Source organism: Oryctolagus cuniculus, chromosome 17 (genome assembly GCF_051225735.1).
Source record: "Oryctolagus cuniculus isolate XC-2025 breed Fujian yellow rabbit chromosome 17, ASM5122573v1, whole genome shotgun sequence".
Lineage (NCBI taxonomy): Eukaryota > Metazoa > Chordata > Mammalia > Lagomorpha > Leporidae > Oryctolagus > Oryctolagus cuniculus.
The window spans coordinates 26,184,998-26,202,821 of record NC_142883.1 but is presented as its reverse complement, the minus strand read 5'-3'; the positions used below and the strand labels follow the sequence as shown (position 1 = coordinate 26,202,821).

At 54.3% G+C, this 17,824-nt stretch overlaps 1 long non-coding RNA gene across 4 annotated transcripts; it reads right to left on the bottom strand.

Annotated features, from left to right (window-relative positions):
* Positions 1 to 231: 231 nt before the first annotated feature.
* LOC149121159 (uncharacterized) lies at positions 232 to 5,315 on the bottom strand. 4 transcript variants are annotated; one of them, XR_016223966.1, is made up of 3 exons: positions 3,843 to 3,963; positions 3,525 to 3,718; positions 232 to 471 (listed from the first exon to the last, which is right to left on the bottom strand). It is a non-coding gene; the product is annotated as an uncharacterized LOC149121159 (long non-coding RNA). The 4 variants fall into 4 exon arrangements; XR_016223967.1 differs by lacking the exon at positions 3,843 to 3,963 and adding an exon at positions 5,027 to 5,315 and having other exon boundaries at positions 233 to 490; XR_016223965.1 differs by lacking the exon at positions 3,843 to 3,963 and adding an exon at positions 3,997 to 4,119 and having other exon boundaries at positions 236 to 490.
* Positions 5,316 to 17,824: the final 12,509 nt, after the last annotated feature.

The following is a 17,824-nucleotide window of genomic DNA, read 5'->3' as shown; positions in this document are numbered from 1 at the left end:
CCAAATGGAGCTTCTGGCTCCTGGCTTCAGCCTGGCCCAGCCCTAGCTATTGCAGGTATTGGGGAGTGGAATGGTATTTAGAGTTGGAAGTTCACTCCTCTCTCTTGCTCTCTCATTCTTTCAAATAAATAAATAAATAAAATTTTAAAAAAGAATTAAAATTTCTTTTATTTCCACTTGTGTTTTTCAGATGCTTTTGATGTGTTTGATGATTATAATCCATATAGAACTATACTTTTTAAGGATTTATTTATTTTTATTTGAAAAGCAGAGTTACAGAGAACAGAGGCAGAGAGAGAGAGAGAGAGAGAGAGAGAGAGAGAGAGATTTTCCACCTGCTGGTTCACTCCCCAGATGGCCACAAGAGCCGGAGCTGCGCCAGGAGCTCTGAAGCCAGGAGCCAGGAGCTTCTTCCAGATCTTCCATGCAGGTGCAGGGGCCCAAGGACTCGGACCATCTTCTGCTGCTTTCCTGAACCATTAGCAGGGAGCTGGATTAGAAGAGGAGCAGCCAGGACACAAACCGATGCCCAACATCCCAGTCGACGGCTTTACCTGCTACACCACAACACCGGCCCTTAGGACTATAATTTTGACTTCTCTATTGTGGGAAACTTTCTATTCCCCCTTAATTTATTTATCTATTTATTTATTATCTCTCACACATACATCCTCTGTCCATTGGTTTACTTCTCCCAAATGCCTAGGACAGCCAGGGCTGGGCCAGGCCAAAGCCAGGAGGCTGGAATTCAATCCGGGGTCTCCCAGGTGGGTGACAGGGACCCAGGTACTCGAGCCATCACCTGCTTCCTCTCAGGGTGTATATTAGCAGAAAGTTGGGTCTGGAAGTGCGACTGGAACTCAAGTTCAGGGACTCTGACATGGGATGCAGATGTCCCAAGCAGTGGCTTAACCCTTAACCCATTCCACTCCACCCACACTCCCAAATATAGCTAATCAAAAACAAAAACAAAAACAAAAACAAAACAACAACAACAAAAAAAACACAGGGGCTGGTGTCGTGGAGCCCTAGTTCAAGGCCCAGCTGCTTTGCTTCTGATCCAGCTCCCTGCTAATGCAGTGGAAGAAGGCTCAAGTGTTTGGGCCCCTGCACCCACTTGGGAGACCAGGATAGTTTCTGGCTCCCGGCTTCGGCTTGACCTAGTCCTGGCCTTTGTGGCCACTGGGGAAGTGAACCAGCGGATGGAAAATTTTCTGTTTCTACCTCTCTCTGTCACTCTGCCTTTCAAGTAAATACAATGAATCTTTTTTTAAATAACTACACGATGTTTTTTACTTTAGTATGGACGCACTGTAATTTAATAAACCACTGCCCTGTCACTAGACATTGAGAGCATCACTCAGTATTTTACCAGTGCTGCGAGAAGCATCTCGGCTCATACGTGATCCGCTGGTGTCCCCCTTTCTGTGTGCTAGCTCTCCAAGAGTGAGGGGGGTACATGCATTTCAATTGTAAGGATATTGCCAGAAGATTGCAAAAAAGTGCCAGCAATTCACATCTTCCGGGAATGCACAAGGGCTGCCTCTCAGCAGGTGCTTCCAGAGGGATTTGCCTCTCATTCCAGAGGGGTTTTTTTTTTTTTGCATCTGATTGTCTGGAGTTCCTGGCTCTTGGCTTCACCCTGCCCCAGCCCTGGCTGTTATCAGTATCTGGGATGGAAACCACTGGATGGAGGACCTCCCCCTCTGTGTCACTCTGCCTTTCAAGTAAATAATATTTTAAAAAATTCAAAAAGAAATATATGTATGTGGCATTGAAAGAAACTCCAACAGAACAAGAGATACAAAAGGAAAGTAAGCTGTCTCCTCCTCTTCCATTCCCTGTTTCAGGTGTGTGGACCTGCGTGTGTGTGTGTGTGTGTGTGTGTGTGTAAATGCCTTCCAGGAATGTTCTTCACTTTTTCCCTTTGAGAAATCCATCGTGTGTGTCCCCCTGTGGCCTTTTGTTCCCCCATTAACTTTTCTCAGAAGTCAGAAATACCCTAAGTAACTGGGTTCTTTAAACCAGAAAATTCTCTCCCCATTTCTTTGATTACTGCTTTTGCTACATCTATCTTCCTCCCTCCAAAATTCCTGCTATTCCCAGGTTCCATCCCCTGCCTCTTCCCTTGCCATCCTTTTATCATCTCACCCATGACCTTGTGAATTTTCTCTGCCCAACGCTCGCCTGCTATTTTGAGCCTGCACTGTGGGTTTTCGCCTGGCCCTGGTGGTTTCTGTCTGCCTCCTGCACTTCCTGCTCTCAGCTGTCTGTCTCTACCAGGAGCTTTTCTCTCGCTGCTAGCTCTCGCCCGGAGCCTGGTGGAATCCTACCGAGAATTTGAATCAGATGCTTTTACAAAGTGCACTGCAGGAAAATATCCCCCACCCCACCCCAGGCGGCTTCCTTAAGAGCTCGGGGGCTGCTCATCTTTCCAGCTGCGGAAACTTCTCCCAGCTCCTAAGGGCTCTGTCCCACCTCACCCTCCCGGGGACAGGCTGAGCCTGCCCAGGGTGGCTGCTGAGTTAGAATCCCCAGCTCCCTGCTTTCCCTTCTTTATTCCCTGGAGGTGAGATTGGATCAGGGTGGTACTGACACAGGCCACGGAGACCCCGCGAGCTTCTGGTGGCCCACTCCTCAGAGGAATACCTTCTCTGCTTGGTGGGCAAGGGCTTCTCTGAGCTGCTCTCTGCCTGGCAATAGATGCCGTGGCCCTGCAGGAGGCCATGTGTCTGGGCTGCACACACAGTCTGCCTAAGTCAGGGGTGGACCACGGCGAGCCCATTTGCGGCAGGAGCCAAAACCACATCCACCAGTTCCCTTTGCCACCGATGAGGCTGATGGCTTAATCTCCGTCTGCCTGATGGGAGTAGCCTATTTCTCTCTGGACCTGGTTACAGCCAGGATCTTGGATCTCAATCTGGGCCTCCCACTTGAGTGGCAGGAACCCAAGTACTTGAACCATCACCTGCTGCCTCCCAGGGTGGGCATTAGCAGGAAGCTGGACCAGAAGCAGAGTCAGGACTGGAACCCGGCGCTCTGATAGGGGAGGCAGGTGTCCCAAACAGGGTCTTGACCTCTGCGCCAAGGGCCTGCCCTGGAGGTGCGTTAGCTTTAAGTTCTCCTGAAGGCGGAACATTGTGACCAGGTCAACAAGAAGGCTTTCTGGGACCCCAGTACGATGGCAGGGGCTTGTCTGCTGCATGGAGCTAGCCAGCTGCTCCTCAGGGTCTCCGTGGATCTGCCTAGCGTGACCTGCCCGGCAGCCACAGTGCACTTGGGGTGGTCTGAAAACTGCAGGGATGCAGAGATGAGGGACAGAGCAGGCGTGCAGCTCCGCCTTGTCGTCTCTCGGGCCACTCCAGCCTCCAGCCCCAGCCCACCGAGGGAGGGGGACTCCCCTGGGGCGCCAGCCTCTCCTGCCCTCTCTCAGCGATGCCTGCCCTCGGCCCCAGTGGCACGCTATGGCCGGAGTTCCTCAAGTTTCCTTGCTGGGCATGGCTAGTTTCCCGGGACGGCCATACCTGGGGTGTTTGGCTGGAACAGGAAGGGGAGACAGGACAACATCCAGAGAGCCGTGTCCGCCCCTCCACCTGCCAGCCATTGCCGGCCAAGGGTTAGTTAGGCTCTTCCAATCTCGACGTCCACCTGAGCGTTGAGAACAAGATGTGCAGGTCCTTCCTGTCCTCAATGTGCTGCATCCCGTGCTTGCTGCATCCTGTGATAGGATTTGCTGATTATTCAAGGCCCTGGAAAACCACGTCGCGCAGGTGCAGAGAAGGGTGCAGGCTGGCCCGACCTCTAAGCCCCCTCCCCCGCCCCCGACAGCCTGCAAACACTACCTCATCTTCCAAATGCAGCTCCAGGTCCTCCCCAGGGCCCTGTCTTCCTGGACCCAGGCTCCCTCCAGGCTGAGCTGACCTCATGACCCCCGCCCATGTCCCCATTCGTCCCCTCCCCTCTTGGTCTGCTCTGATTTTAAGAGTCTCCCCCTACCCTTGATTTCTGATTGCAAAACACTTGAAGAGCCCTCTTGTGTGCTTTTAACATGATAAAAATGGTGGCGAGGGGCGGAAGCAGCTGCAGTTAATCAGGCCTCCGGAGGCTGCTCCCAGGAGGGGATGCGGACTCAGGTCCACAGCTGTGCTGGGTTCTCACTCACAGCTCACAGCGGGGCCTGCAATTCACCTTTGTGCCCAGGTGATTCTGTCTCCAGGCAAAACATCGGGAGGACACACAAGTTCCCACCCATTCCTCCTGGGGGGAGACCTGCAAGGCACTGACCACCCAACCTGCAAAGGTTAATGGGCTCGTGTCTGCAGAACTGGCCCTCGGACACAGCCTTAGCTTCTCAGGATGGGTTCTGATGGATGGTCCATGGCGTGTGTGCGCGTGTGTGTGTGCATGTGTGTATGCGTGTGTGTGTGTCTGTTGTTCATTCATGCATCAGGGTGGCTGAGGCTTGAGCACACATGTGAAGACGCGGCCCTGCGTCCACATTCACTACAAAGAAACAAGTCCAGGCTTGGCGGGGCTGAACTTCCACAGGACGGCATTTGGGCTTCTGATGCTCTCCTCATAGTGACCTTCCATCCTAAATGACAGCCTGAGGTTGGGCAATTCTGTCTGCGTGGATGGCGACAAGGATGCTGAACAGGTGCTGGGCCTGTCCCTGCGGAGCAGCTGGCTGGGGAGGAGGTGCGGCCAGGGAGGCTGTCCCTGGGCAGGGGGCTGGGCAGTGCCGCTGAGGGCCTGGAACTTCGGACATTCTCCTTTGCATCTGCAGGCTATGGAGGCTGGCGCCAGGGGGACAGAGCCATGGGTGCCCCCTCAACCCAGCCTCCTTAAACATTTATTAGGAGATGGAGAGAAGTAGATGTTCCAGATCTGTACCCCTGACTAAAATGAAGGGTTTATTGCTCATTTATTGGAAGGCGGTTTGGATATTAGACAGCAAAATAAACCTCTGCTTCCGGGTGAGCTGCACCCCACTGCATGACCTGGTCTATGATTTCAGCAAGCTCACCTGCCGACGTCAGAGACACCTGTCCGAGCCGCTGGCTGGTGTGGAGCTGCTGTCCGTGCTGGTGGCTGCGCTCTGTGATTGGCAAGCTGTGAAAACCCGCCACAGATCTCCTCTGGGGCTGGTCAGCAGCATTTTAAAATTCCCCTCTGAGGCCAGGCCCCTCTGGCGGGAGGGGGGACCATTTGCACCGCACACAGTCGATGGAGCACAGTGGAAGCTCTGAGTTCACGGGCATCACCCTTCCAATGCCAAGGGCGCCTCCCTAGCAGCTGCCCTGCATCGTAACCAGCGCTCTGAGAGCACCTGGGTTACACCCAGGAGCAATTAAGGACCTGGCTAGGACAAGGGGGCCCAGCCCTTAACACGCAGTGGAGGGGGAAGGCAATGGCTCGGCATTGGCTAATGGCAGAATGGAGTGGACACCGTCACCCCTTGGTCACTGAGCCCCACTCAGCGGGCATCAGGAAGCCCCGTCTGCCTTCTCCTTAGCCTCTCCCCTCCCCCTCCTCACACCTCCAGCCTCAGCCCAGGCCATTTGCCCCTACATCCCAGGCTGTCAGCCGCACAGTTTTTGTTTTTTAATATTTATTTGTTTGAAAGAGCAACACATAACACACACATACACAGAGATCTTCCATCTGCTGGTTCACTCCCCAGATGGCCACCATGGCCAGGGCTGGGCCAGGCTGAAGCCAGGAGACTGGACCTCTATGCAGGTATCCCATGTGAGTGGCAGGGGCCCAAGCCCTTGGACCATCTTCTGCTGCTTTCCCAGGCGTTCAGCAGGGATCTGGATGGGAAGGTGAAGTAGCCAGGACTCGAACTGGTGTTCCAATGTGGGATGCTGGCATCGCAAGTGGTGGCTAACCCGGCTGTGCCACAGTGCCAGCCCTGGCCACGTGGTTCTGTCTAGTTTTTCTCTCCATGGAAGTGGAAGTTGGCGTGTGAGCGAGCAGGTTTGAGCTCCCTCCGAGTGAAGTGCTGACTTGTAGCACCATTCTTCCCTGGCAGTGGTTAAGATGCTACTTGGGACACCCACACCCCCTACTCCAGTACCCGGGGTCGGAGTCCCAGCTCCGCTTCTGGTCCAGCTTCCTGCTAATGCGCTTCCTGGGAGGCAGCAGCTGATAGTTCAAGTACTTGGGTCCCTGCCACCCATGCAGGAGACCTGGGCTGAGTTCTGGGCTCCTGGCTTTGATCTGACCCAGCCCTGGCTGTTGCAGGCATTTGAGGAGTAAACCAGTAGATGGGAGAACTCTCTCTACCTGGCTCGGTCTCTCTGCCTTGTAAAAGTGAAAATTAAAAAAAGAAAGAAAAAAAAAACAACCTCCTAAGAATTTTGTGCTAACAAAGTAGATCCACGTGTCTTCATCATCCCCCAGTTTCTTCTTGTCTGTCCTGGCTTGGAATGGAGTTTATAGATGTGTGTGTGTGTGTGTGTGTGTGTGTGTGTGTGCGCGCGCATTTCCTGGAGGACAGGAAGAGCAAGCGGGGCCTGTCCCGGGAGGAGACCGCGTGGTCCTGAGAGGCAGGGGGTGTCTGATGTGGAAAGTGTTGGTGTGGAGGCGGGCTCCTCACCTCCCTGGTGAGTGACGGGACCCCTGCTCTCCCAGCTCTGTCCAGCCGGAAGTGTCCCTGGCTACTCAGTCCCCAGATGAGTGTGTTAACGTCAAAGTTGTTTCCTTGTTCCTCTATGGCCTGGGTGGGAGGCGGCTTTACCTGCTACACCACGGTGCCGGCCCCTCGCCTGGATTTTCTTTTCTGGGGTCATCTACTGTGTCTCCCTCTAGGTCCCTGGCCAGCCAGCTGAGACCTTGTCTCTGCCCTGGGTCCCCTTCGCCGCTCTCTCCACCCCGCCCTTCACGGCCAGCGGCAGGAAGCTCAGTCAAGCTCTTCCCTTGCTATGCTCCATTTTCTTCAAGCAACGGAGGGTGGACCGAGAGGGTCACTTGGTGTCCTGCGGTCAGATGCTCCGACAGCTAACGACGTGTCAGCCTGAGCGGGCTCAAGGACGCCCAGAGGGCTGTGGCGCATTATGCCTGGCTGTGGCTGCGCCAGCGTTTCCAGAAGTGGTCAGCATTTGAATCAGAGGGCTGAGCAGGGAGGGTGCACCAACATGCATGGGCGTCAGGGACTCCATTCAGGGCCTGCACGGTACAAAGTGCTGCAAGAAGGGAGAATTCCCCCCCCCCCCTGCTTCTCTCGTCGAGCTGGGGCACACATCTCCTGCCCCCTGGATATTGAAACTCCTGCTTCCCGGGCGTCTGGTCTCCAGGATCAGTGCCGTCGGCTCCCCGGGGACTCCGCCTGCAGACGTGGCCTTCACTGTGCCACTGGCTTCGTGGCTGCCCAGCTGGCCCAGCACAGGTCATCGACGGGACTGCTCAGCCTCTGTAACCACATGCGGCACCTCCCCTGACAGTTCTCTTCTCGCGTATCTCTGTCTCCTGTTGGTTCTGTCTCTGCTTCCAAGACCCAGCGCTGTCCTGCCACTGTCCAGTCAGTTGGTGCAGATGCTAGGACCTTGCTCCTGAGCCCCAGGGATCTAAATTGTGACTGTCCCATGGGTGCGTTTCGGGAGCTCTGCCCAGGCCCTTCCCTCCAGGGATCTCTGAGCCCTGCAGTCCCGTGGCCCCAGGGCAGGGCTGCTTGAGTAGCCGTCTGGGCAGGGAGCAGGAATCCAGGGCCAGCAGGACCCGAAGCCTACGGAGATGACATCATCTCCCCCTGACGTGAGCGGGCTGTCCCCATGGGGCTCCCAAAAAGGCCACGGACGTCATGGCTTCCCGGATCCTGGGAGGCTTCATCTCTCACCCTCCAGAGCTAACTTTGCCTCCTCCGACTTGGTTACCAGAGCGCAACCAATACAGCCACACTCCTAGATCACTGTGCAGAGTGTCCCGAAGATGTTTGACACCAGGCGTAAAACGGTTCCCAATCCTCCTCCTCCTTCTTTTTTTTTTTTTTTTTTAATATTTATTTTATTTACTTGAAAGGCAGGGTTACAGGGAGAGAGAGACAGAGAGAGGTCTTCCAAACACTGGTTCACTCCCCAGAGGCTGCAATGGCCGGAGCCAGGAGCCAGGAGCTTCTTCTGGGTCTCCCACATGGGTGCAGGGGCCCAAGCACTTAGGCCATCTCCTACTGCTTTCCTAGGACACATTGTGGGTTTTAATTGGCTGGGGTGTGGGAGTCACTTTCAAAGGTTTCTGTGGTTTTTCTGTTTTTGTTTTTTAAAGATTTATTTGTTTATTTGAAAGGCAGAGTTTACAACAGAGAGAAGGAGAGGTAGAGAGGGAGACCTTTCAACCTCTGGTTCACTCCCTAAATGGCCACAATAGCTGGACATGGGCAGGTCAGGAGCCCGGAGCTTCTTCCCAGCCTCCCACGTGGGTGACAGGGGACTGGGCACGTGGGCCATCGTCTGTGGTCTTCCCAGGCGCGTTAGCAGGGAGCTGGATCGTAAGGGGAGCAGCCGGAGCTCCAACCTGCACCTGCCAGCATCGCTGGCGGCAGCGTTACCTGCTGTACCACAGCACCAACCCCTGGGGCTTCCGTTTCACCTGCCTCACTCTGCTGGGCGCAGGCCGTCAACACTGCCCACGAATCCAAGCGCAAACATTAGCAGCTTATTGACATTTTTAAAAAGGAGAAGTTAGGATTCAGTTTGTGAATCGGAAAATTTATTAGTATAAAAAACTTTCGGTATAAATTAATGATTTTTTGTGTCTATTGTTGCCTGAATAGGGAGTGGAATTACTTGTGGACATATTTACAAGCTTATACTGCAGTATAATTGGTGCTTGTTTGAGCACTTCATTAATACTTAATTTTGCATCATTTCTTGAGCTAATTTATTGGCACATTCTCAGCATTCCACTGAGAGACTCAACATAAATCCCATGAATAATGAATGGCAGTGAGAACCTTCTCTATTTCTTTCCTGGGCTATCATTTAAAGATAATTCTCTGTGACAGCGCGTTCCAAATGTACTGTTGAAGATAAGACTTTCTTAGTGTCTGCTTCAGCGAACGACAGGAAATACAATGTGATTTTAATTATGTTCATGTCCTGGGCTTTGACACGACACTCTCTGTTGTTAACACTTGGGAACCGCTTCATGGAGTGTTTTCAGCCACCCATGAAAAGCAGGCCTGCTCAGACAAGCCCACGGAGCTGAAATGAAGCCACAGGAGCAAGCTCGTGTTTGCCATGGGCACTGGGGCGGCCCTGCTTCTCCGAGTGGCAAGGAGCTGTCTGTAAGCCAGCACTATTTCTGTTGTCAGGTTGAAGGCCACAGCCAGCGCCAAAAAGAACTCTGTAAACCCCAGTCACCTAGGGGTAATTCACAAAATTTTTTTAAAGAGATTTATTTATTTTATTTGAAAAGAAGAGTTACAGAGAGGCAGAGAGAAAGTGAGAGAGAGAGAGAGAGAGAGAGAGAGGTCTTCCATCCTATGGTTCACACCCCAGATGGTTGCAACAGCCGGAGCTGAGCCGATCTGAAGCCAGGAGCCAGGAGTTTCTTCCGGGTCTCCCATGCAGGTGCAGGGGCCCAAGCACTTGGGCCATCTTCTACTGCTTTCCCAGGCCATAGCAGAGAGCTGGATTGGAAGAGGAGCAGCCAGGACTAGAAACGGCGCCCATACGGGATGCTGGCACTACAGGCGGTAGCTTTACCCCCTATGCCACAGCGCCGGCCCCAATTCACAAGTTTTATATGGCACATGAAATGATGGCAAGAGAGAAACCATGATGAGCCACTGGAAGTCTACCTTTAAATGCACATTATAATTAAGAATTAGCCAGCAGCATTTTGAAAAAACATCCCTTTAATAAAGCAGTTTTTAAAAATTTACAAACACTCATGGAAAAACACAAGAACAGTACAATGATTCCTCTGGGTTCTTTTGATTGAAAGTGACAGATATCCAGCAAGGAGGGTAATTAAAATAACCCAAACTGTCTTGTTGCAAAGTAACAGGAGGGATTTCTTCCTCCTCTTTCCTACATCCCATTCCCACTCCCCAGAGGGCTGGGGTGACTTGTAGTCCTGTGTGCTCGTGAGCCTGCTGATGGTAGCACCCCTACTTCCCTCTGCAGCCGGTGCACCCCACTCCCTGGCAGAGATGCCTCTGTGTTTCTGTGTCGAGGGGGCTGTGTCCCCCTACCCCTCTGTACTGGAATGTGTGCAGTCACAGCTGCTCCCCGCAGCCAGGAAGAGCAGAACCCCGGGCTGCCGAGCCCACTCTCCAAGGAGCCCCTCGGCTCGGCTTGGCAGGGCTGTCCTTGGGGCTCCCCTAGCTCCCAGGGCCCCTTGCGCTTGCTTCTAAATGTGCACCTTCCATCTGTTGGGTGATTCACACTCGGCTGGACTCAAAGCTGTCAAGCCTGGTGGCCTTAACATTTTGGAAACATTTTGGAAACATGTTGAAAAACGAAGATGGTATTTGGCCTTGTGCAACCTCTCGACGGGTGTCTCCCGTGTTCATAAAAATGTGAAGCCGGTTCTGGCTGCTAGTAATGTCAGTTTGCGGGGGTCTGTGTTGTGTGTGTTTATGCACACCTAGGCTCTACCCCCTCCTCAGTGCAGGTGCGTGTCAATTGCACACCTGTCCGGGAGGGCACCCCTGCGCCTCCTTTGCAGTCTGAGGTGCATCCCCCAGCTCGCACAGCCGCAGGAGCTAGGGGAGGAGTTCTTGTCTTTCTCCCCAGTTAACACAGCGGTGCTCAACCAGGATGATGTGAACCCCTGGAGACATTTGGCAATGTCTAGAGACTTTAAAAAGTTTTTTTTTTCCTTGGGTCCAGCATTGTGGCGTAGAAGGTAAAGCTGCTGCTTCTGATGCCAGCATCCCATCTGGGTAGCAGTTCATGTCCCCGTTGATCCATTTCTGATCCAGCTCTCTGCTAAGGACCTGGGAAAAGCAGTGGAAGATGGCCAAAGGGCTTGGGCCCCTGCCACCCACGTGAGAGACTCCTGGCTCTGGGGATTGGCCTGGCCCAGGGCTGGCTCTTGCAACCATCCAGAGAATTTCTCTGAACTCTGACTTTCAAAATAAATAAATAAATATTAACAAAAGATTTATCTTCTTTAAACTTTTTTTTGTTTAGATATTTATTCTTTACTTGAGAGGTAGAGAGACAGACCGACAGCAAGCGCTCCCATCTAAAGGTTTGCTCGCTAAACACCAGCATCAGCTGGGACTAGGCTGGGCCAAAGCCAGGGGCCAGGAACTCCAGCCAGGTATCCCACGTGCTGCCTCCAAGGGCCCGCGCTAGCTAGAAGCTAGAATAGGAAATGGAGCCAGGACTCGAACCAGGAACTTCGATACAGGCTGCAGGCATCTTAGCCACCACACCAGCCATTTCTGGTGGTCTTGCTGGGGTGGGGTAGCGAGGGGCTCTGGCCGTGCAGTGGGTAGAGGCCAGGGCTGCTGCACAATGCATTTCTTCCAATGCAGGGAACAGCCCCCCAACAAAGGAGCCTCCCCCTCAAGTCAGTAGTGCCCAGGCTGAGAAACTCTGAGTTAACCCAATGCCACATTGGACTTTGGCCTCAACCTGTTGTTGGGCTTCTTGTTTGTTCCAGAACTCTTGGGACTTGCTTTGTGCTGCCCTGGGACGGGAAGGAACTCCTAGCTCGAGCCCCGGCCCTCCCTCATTCCTCCCTCTGGCTGAGGCTTATCGGATGCCTGCGTTTCTTTCTTTCTTTTCTTTTTTTTTTTCTTCTTTTAAGAGTTATTTCATTTATTTGAAAGAGTTAGAGAGGCAGAGACAGAGAGAGAGGTCTTCCTTCTGCTGGTTCACTCCCCAGATGGCCACAATGGCCAAAGCTGGGCCGATCCAAAGCCAGGACCCAGGAGCTTCCTCCAGGTCTCCCACGCAGGTGCAGGGGCCCAAGGACTTGGGCCATCTTCCACTGCTTTCCCAGGCCATAGCAGAGAGCTGGATTGGAAGTGGAACAGCCAGGATCCAAACCACTACCCTTCTGGGATGCTGGTGCTGCAGGCCGTGGCTTTAAGCTGTCGCGCCACAGCGTCAGCCCCTGGATGCCCACGTTTCTGAGCTTTCTTGAGGGGCCAGACAGGCTCTCACAGTTCCTCACCTCCTGCTCAAGAGTGGGGCACCCATGGGAACCCCATGTGGGGCGTAGCGCCCACAGCCTCTGCCCTCCGCTGAGGGGAACTGCTTGTTCCCTGCTGCCTGCGACACACAGACTGGGAGATCCAGGGGCCTGGCTGAGGGCTCCAGCGTGAGGACACCTGTGGTCATTGCATATCCAAGCCACGCTCTCCTCCAGCTGCGACCATAGTAAAGCTGCTACTTTGATCACCACCTGCCTAACTTTGCCCACCTCTCCCCTGGTTCAGAAGTGTGGGAGAGAGGCCGGCACTGTGACAATGCAGGTGCCACCATCTGAGCACTGGTATCCTATATGGGCCCTGGTTCAAGTCCCAGCTGCTCCACTTCTGATCCAGCTCCCTGCTAGGGCGCCTGGGAAAGCAGCAGAAGATGGCTCAAGCGCTAGGGCCCCTGCCACTCATGTGGGAGACCTGGAAGAAGCTCCTGGCTCCTGGCTGTGGCCTGGCCCAGCTCCAACCATTGCGACCATTTTGGGGAGTGAGCCAGCTTCCATGTCCGTCCTCTGGATGGGTCAGGAACCTCAGCGAACTGGAAGGGAGAGGAGCAGCAGGCAGCGTGGGCTCCATGGGCCCTGGAAACAGCAGCTTCTCTGGAAGCAGGTGCTGAGATGCATGGGGGACCCTGGGAGGGAGAGGAGGGGAAGGAGTGGGATCGTGCAAGGGTCCAGGTTGGGTGGGAGGTCTCTCGGTGATGCTTGTTAAAGGATAAACTAAGACACAGAAGTACTGTAACAGGTTTGAGAATTTATGGTCCCGAGTCGGGTGTCACCAAACTCTGAGCAATTCAAGCTGGGTGAGGGGTCAGTGCCCCACTGGACGGGGGCAGAGGGGAGACGCTTTTAAGATGCTGGTGGGAGTGAGACAGAAAAAGTATTTGATTGGTTAAAGTGGAAGTCCCTGCTTCTGCTACCGGTCAAAATTAGGCCGTGGCTGCTCAGCACTGGACAGCCAGTTCAGCAAATGTGCAAGGAACTGGGTTCATTCAAGAAACTGCGACTCTCGGAGGAAGGCGGACCTCTTTGGTCCCAAATATGCTCTTTCCAATTTGCAACTCACTAGGAAGACTTTCAAGGGAAAAAAAAGAGGCGAGTTTGGGGGCCCCGGGTATTGTGGATTATGGGATGAGCCACTGCCTGCCCGCATCCTATGTGAGCACCAGTTCTGGTCCCGCTCCCTGCTCATGCGCCTGGGAAGGTAGCAGAAACTGGCCCAAGTGCTTTGGCCCCTGCACCCTCATGGGAGACCCAGATGGAGTTCCAGGCTCTTGGTTTCAGCTTGGCCCAGCACTGGCCCAGTTGTGGTCACTTGTGGGGTGAACCAGCTGATGGAGGCTCTCTCTCTCTCTCTCTCTCTCTGTAACTCTGCCTTTCAAATAAACAAATAAACCATTAAAGCGGGGTGGGGGGTGGAGGGAAGGTTGTCAAACAGGTTTCTAGGGTTGGTGTGGAGGCTGCTTTAAGTGGAGGCTCCTTTGATGTGAGACTTGGCGTTTGGGCTGGGGGTTGTGTAAGGCCGCCACAAAACACACCAAACACCGGAGGAAGGGAGAGGGTTTATTGGTGGGGAAACCAGACAGGACAGACCAGAGGGAAGGGGTGAAGAAGGAAAAGAGAAGGAGAGCATAAGGGAGAGAGCTCAAAAGAGAGAGAGGGGAAGAGAGAGAGAGAGAACGAGAGAGCCATGTGTTCAGGAACAGATCTTCTTAAAACTTTGCCTGGGGGCAGGCAGGGAAGTAGGAGCAGCGAATGCCATGAGGATGGGGTGGAGCTGACACCGGTGGTTGGGCCATGGGGTCGCCTGGCTTCCAGCCATGGCGGCAGGGACTAGAGCCTAGGATGGTGTCCCAGGGCGTAGAGCGCGCCATAGATAAGGCTGCGCCATTTTACTAAGAGGTTCTGTGTTTGTCCCATCCGTAGCTGGGGTCTGCTGTTCCAGCCCCGCCCCCTGCTGTCAGGTCCCGAAGTTTTTAGGTCGGCTTCTGCTTGCACGCACGTTTTCAACAGCCGAAAGAGGAGCCCTCAGCTCTGATTAAACGGGATGTGAAAAGGAAAGGAAGATGCGTGGGGTATGGTTGCTGTTAGGGGTCGGTTGGTGGTTTCTGATTGGTTAAACTCTCCAGCTAGAGGTGGCTCGGCAGTCTCTGATTGGTTAACTTTAGTTCCTATCGAGCTGCGTCTCCCTTGCTTACGTAGCAACCGACTTCTGCCTCATGGTCTTCCAGTGAGTTATTTTAAGTCTAAATGGCCAACCCTTAAACCTACCGTCTTCCTCAGTCACTGGGTGTGGGCTGTCCCAGGAAGCAAAAGGCAAGCAAAAGGCGAGGCGGACCCTGAGAGAGAGGACGGCGCTGCCCGCAGCTGCGAGGGGCCCTTGCCTGAGTGGGGGGTCAGGAGGCCGAAACCTGTCCGAGCTCTGCACGCCCACGCCCCGCCCACACCCTGCCTCTCCGCTTCCCCGATTCCCTCTGCACAGGCCCTAGCCTGGAGCCAAGGGAGCCTCAGCCCATGTTGGGTCCTGCCGTCCCTGTAACAGGAGACAGATGGACAGGAGGAAAGCAAAGGGCTTGTTTAGCTTGTGGATTTTTTTTTTTTTTTTTTTTTACAGGCAGAGTGGACAGTGAGAGAGAGACAGAGAGAGAGAAAGGTCTTCCTTTGCCGTTGTTTCACCCTCCAATGGTCACCGCGGCCGGCGTGCTGCAGCCGGCGCACCGCGCTGATCCAATGGCAGGAGCCAGGTGCTTATCCTGGTCTCCCATGGGGTGCAGGGCCCATCCTCCACTGCACTCCCAGGCCACAGCAGAGAGCTGGCCTGGAAGAGGGGCAACCGGGACAGAATCCAGCGCCCCAACCGGGACTAGAACCCGGTGTGCCGGCGCCGCTAGGTGGAGGATTAGCCTAGTGAGCCGCGGCGCCGGCCTGTGGATGTTTCTTATCTCCAGGGGTCTGAGAACGACTCCAGAGGTGACTCAGAGCTCCAGTCGCTATTGCGTCTTAGTCAACGAGCAGCACAGTTTTGGAGAAGTGACGGTGACGAAGAAGTTGTCCCGCAGGACTGATGGTCAGTCCCTGCATCTCTATGGCAGGTGTCAGTCGACCCAAGCGCAGGAATCAGCGAAGTAAAAGGGCTTTGTCTGGGGACACAGGTTGGGAGGGCTCTGGATCAGTGTTCCAAGGAAGGCAGGATGGGCCGGGGGAGTTTCTGTGTTGAGGAGGAGCAGGGGCCATGCGACCAGCAGAAGCTAAGAAGCCACAGTGGAAAGGAAACGCCTGTTGAGGCAGAGGCCAGCAGCCTCAGGCAGGCAGCGGGGCCCCGGGCAGTGTCTGCTCCTTCATTAGGCTGTGGCTGGTGCCTGCTGGGACAGCGTGGTGGTGACCCAAGTCCACACTCCAGGCCACAGCTGCGGTCGAGCAGAAGTCTTTGATCCTTCAAATAAAACAATGATTCGAGAGGCAGAGAGAGAGGTGCAGAGAGCCAGAGCTCCCTTCTGCTGGCGCACTCCTCAGACGCCTGCAATGCCTGGCTGGGCCTGGCTGGGCTGGAGCCAGGAGCCAGAATCAACTCCAGGTCTCCCAGGAGTGGCAGGAACCCAGTCACTCGATCCGTCACTACTGCCTCCCAAAATGTGTTAGCGGCAGGGACAGGCAACACGGGCCTCACATTGACAGCAGGGAGACGGCATCGTTCCAAGAGCAGCGCTTCCTCCTGGCCATGGTGGGTCCCAGACCCCCAGATCCTCCTGGCCATGGTGGGACCCTGGATCCCCGGTTCCTCCTGGCCATGGTGGGCTCCTGGCCATGGTGGATCCCGGACCCCTGGTTCCTCCTGGCCACGGTAGGTTCCTGGACCCCCGATTCTGCTGTCTTCCTTTCCCTTCCTGAAAGACAGGGCTCAACAATATGCTGTGAGCTGTCACCTGTGTGTGAGCTGTCACCTACACTGTGAGCTGTCACCTGCACTGTGAGCTGTCATCTGTGTGTGAGCTGTCACCTACACTGTGAGCTGTCACCTGTGTGTGAGCTGTCACCCGCGCTGTGAGCTGTCACCTACACTGTGAGCTGTCACCTGTGTGTGAGCTGTCACCTGCGCTGTGAGCTGTCACCCGTGTGTGAGCTGTCACCTACACTGTGAGCTGTCACCTGCGCTGTGAGCTGTCACCTGTGTGTGAGCTGTCACCTGCACTGTGAGCTGTCACCTGTGTGTGAGCTGTCACCTGCGCTGTGAGCTGTCACCTGTGTGTGAGCTGTCACCCGCGCTGTGAGCTCTCCCACACAGAGCACCACTGCCCGTTGGAGAGGGGAATGTGGAGTCGGTGCGGGATGCAGGCTGTTAACACCGGGCTGCCCCATTCTCCCTGCAGCACCGCGACCGCTTCTGAAATGAGTCTTTGATAAAGCCAGGTACAGTTTGGCTTGGAAAGAAAAAAATATCTTCCTCTTAACATTTGTGTTCTACTTTTTAAATTAAAGATCTATTTAATTGAAAAGAAGAGTGACAAAAGAGAGAGAGAGAGATCTTCTATCCACTGGTTCACTCCCCAGAGGCTGAAATGGCCAGGACTGGGCCAGGCTGAAGTCAGGAGCCCAGAACTCCTTCAGAATCTCCTAGATGAGTGGCAGGGGCCCAAGCACTTGGGCCATCCTCTACTGCTCTCCCACGGGCATTAGCAGGGTGCTGGATCAGAAGCGGAGCAGTCGGGAGGAGAACTGCCGCCCATATGGGATGTCAGCACGGACGGTGGCAGCTTACCCCGCTGTGCCTCAACTTTGGCAGCAAAGTTTGGGCCAGGGCTGTGGCACAGCGGGTAAAGCCGCTGCCTGCAATGCCGCATCCCATGTGGGTGTGGGTTTGAGTCCCAGCTGCTCCACTTCCAATCCAGCTCTCTGCTGTGGCCTGGGAAAGCAGTAGAAGATGGCCCAAGTCCTTGGCCCCTGCACCCGCGTGGGAGACCTGGAAGAAGCTCCTGGCTCCTGGCTTTGGATTTGCACAGCTTTGGCTGTTGTGGCCATCTCATCTGGGGCGTGAACCAGTGGATAGAAGACCTCTCTCTGCCTCTGCCTCTCTGTAACTCCGCCTTTCAAATAAAATAATTAAATCTTTTTAAAAAATAAAGACCTCTTAATTAAAACCAGACAAAACTATGAATGCGAAGTTGTATTTCTAGTATCTTCCAATTAATGTTCACAGTGTTTTTTCTGTAAAGAAAAAAAAATTCAGGATGTAGACAGCACGACGCAGCCCCACTTTATTGCATTTAAAAATCCGTTACCCAAGGCCGGCGCCGTGGCTCAATAGGCTAATCCTCCACCTTGCGGCGCCGGCACACCGGGTTCTAGTCCCGGTCGGGCGCTGGATTCTGTCCTGGTTGCCCCTCTTCCAGGCCAGCTCTCTGCTATGGCCAGGGAGTGCAGTGGAGGATGGCCCAGGTGCTTGGGCCCTGCACCCCATGGGAGACCAGGAAAAGCACCTGGATCCTGGCTCCTGCCATCGGATCAGCGCGGTGCGCCCGGCTGCAGCGGCGGCCATTGGAGGGTGAACCAACGGCAAAGGAAGACCTTTCTCTCTCTGTCTCTCTCTCTCACTGTCCACTCTGCCTGTCAAAAAAAAAAAAAAAAAAAATCCGTTACCCAGACTCCAACTTTAACCAGCACGGAC